General features: G+C 36.6%; 1 non-coding gene across 1 annotated transcript; it reads left to right on the forward strand.

Annotated features, from left to right (window-relative positions):
* Nucleotides 1-2,335: 2,335 nt before the first annotated feature.
* Nucleotides 2,336-2,437, forward strand: LOC125934268 (U6 spliceosomal RNA). Its single transcript, XR_007461300.1, has one exon. It is a non-coding gene; the product is annotated as a U6 spliceosomal RNA (small nuclear RNA).
* Nucleotides 2,438-2,672: the final 235 nt, after the last annotated feature.

Raw genomic sequence — 2,672 nt, forward strand, 5'->3', positions numbered from 1 at the left:
CTCTAACCTGACTGCACATTAAAATTATTTGGGTACTATTTATTTATTTATTTATTTATTTATAAATGTTTATTTATTTATTTTGAGAGAGAGAGAGAGAGAGGGAGAAGAGAGAAAATCTCAAGCAGGCTCTGCTCTGTCAGTGTGGAGTCTGATGAAGGGCTCAAACCCATCAACAGTGAAATCATGACCTGAGCCAAAATCAAGAGTTGGTTGCTTAACCAACTGAGCCACCCAGGGGTCCCCGGGTACTTTTTAAAGATACAGATGTCCAGAATCTATCTTCATGTAAGTGGTCTGGGATGGGACAAAGGAAATAAGTATGTTCAAAGCTCTCTAGGTGTTCCTGACCCATGATCACTAAGTAAAAGTAAATCTGTAAGCTTTGCAGTTACTATTACTAATAGTTCTTGTTCTCTAGAATTCTCTCTTCTGCATTAAAGAACCCCCCTGTAGCTTATTAGGGAATAACTAATTAATTTGTTTTTCTTATGGATTTATCCCTCAAAAAAGGTTTCCAGCATACTTGCAAAAGTAGATTCATGAATATTGAAATGGAGAAAAACTGTGTTACATGAAACGTTCTGATTTAGTTAATATGGAATATGAAGAAGAGATTTTGAAATAAAGTGTTGGAATATACGATAAAACTGACCTAAGATAAAAAGTATTCAAGATGGGGTATCTGGGTGGCTCAGTCCTTTAAGCATCTGACTTTGGCTCAGGTCATGATCTCACCATTCGTGAGTTTGAGCCCCGTGTTGGGCTCTGTGCTGACAGCTCAGAGCCTGGAGCTTGCTTCGGATTCTGTGTCTCCCTCTCTGCCCCTCCCCTGCTCACACGCTGTTTCTCTCTCTCTTTCTCAAAAAATAAGTAAACATTAAAAACAGTTTAAAAAAAAAGAAAAAGAAAAATATTCAAGATGAATTACCTGAGGTAAGTAAATGAAAGTGGCACTAGTGAAGGAAGATATGAATGAAAAGCAAAAATAGGGTTCAGAAAGAGGAACTCCTTCCAAATACATTTGGGCCCATATCTCAAATCCTGCTTTCTAAAATGTCTTTTAGCTTCGCATTAAGAGTATGTGGGCCCCTGTTTTTCCTTAGTGTGAAGGCTAGGTCCTTCTTTTCTTGTACACTGTCCTTAATAGGAATCTCATTCCAAAATTCAATCAGAATGAATGAACATATAAATAGCATCTACATGGTTTTTTTGTGCTATGTCTTTTACTTACATAATTTTAGCTAACTCTAATCCATTTTGAAGCCAAAAGTGGCTTGTTGGTAATTTAGAGGAAATCATTTGAAAATTACCAAAAAACAAAAAAAAGGCATGCTTGCAGTTTAAAGATTTTAGGAGTCATAAGAATGATGGAGTGAGGAAGACTAGAACATCATGTACAACGTGTGTGAGGCTGTTATTCCTTGTAAGTAAAAAATGCCAAGTACATGGGCAAATTGACTGTAGTATGGTTAAGCTCTGACCTGAATTGGGCCTGATAGCCTTGCTAAAGATTTAAATTGAACATACAGTGAGAAAAATAAGAAATTTCCTGGGTCAGGTAATGGCTGAGGGCATCGGAAGAGACTAAATGAGTGCAAGTTCAACAAATTACTTCCTGAATAAAAGATGCCATATCTGGTAAATGCCTTCCCCGACAGGACAGAAGAAATAGTTTCAACTACCACATAAAGGCTAAGATAGAGATACTAACCTAGGATGCAGAAGTTCTCAAGTTAATAAAGTATGTTTTTTCTTTATTTCTAAGTATTTCTAAGTACTTTATTTCTAAGTATTTTCAACGGTATCTAGGGTTCAAAGCTTATCTCTTCTTAAAAAGTAAGTTTGGTAGAGGAGGCTGGGTGGCTCAGGTGGTTAAGCGTCTGACTACCGAGCTTAGGTCATGATCTCACGGTTTGTGAGTTCAAGCCCCACATCAGGCTCTGTGCTGACATCTCGGAGCCTGCTTCAGAGCTTGTAGCCTGCTTTGGAGCCTAGAGCCTGCTTCGGAGCCTGGAGCCTGCTTTGGGTTCTGTGTCTCCTGTCTCTCTCTCTCTCTCTCTCTCTGCCCCTTCCCTGCTCACACTCTGTCTCTCTCTCTCCAAAATGAATAAACTTCAAAAAAATTTTAAAAGAAAGGAAGTTTGGTAAATTTGTCCTCATTAAGGAAAAAAACTATATCTGAAAAAATTCCCATGAACATAGTCCACAAGAAAATAATAAACCGGAGGAAAAATAAACTTAAAATATACTGACAGTTGAAGAGTTGTTTTCATATATAAAGTACCCACAAAAATCAGTAAGTAATAGACACCAATAAGAGATTCATAGAAAAGTCCTCGCTTTGGCAGCACACGTACTAAATTGAAACCACATAAAGATAAGACGGTCCCTGCTTAAGGATGATACACAAAGTCCTGAAGCATTCCATATTTTAAAAAAAGATAGATTCATAGCAGAAAGTGTGTAAGTAGCAACATGGAAACAGCAAGAGTTCAATAAATCACTGATAAACAAAGAAATGTCAAATAAAATGACATTTAATATATTTTTAAGTAAACTTGAAAGATTCTTGATTCTTCGAGTTGTATGGTAGAAAAAAATGCATAGATGTAATAATAAAACATTTACATATAGTTTTAAATGGTAGTTTGTGCCATACAGAGAAAAAC

Source organism: Panthera uncia, assembly GCF_023721935.1.
Source record: "Panthera uncia isolate 11264 chromosome A1 unlocalized genomic scaffold, Puncia_PCG_1.0 HiC_scaffold_16, whole genome shotgun sequence".
NCBI classification, from domain to species: Eukaryota; Metazoa; Chordata; class Mammalia; order Carnivora; family Felidae; genus Panthera; species Panthera uncia.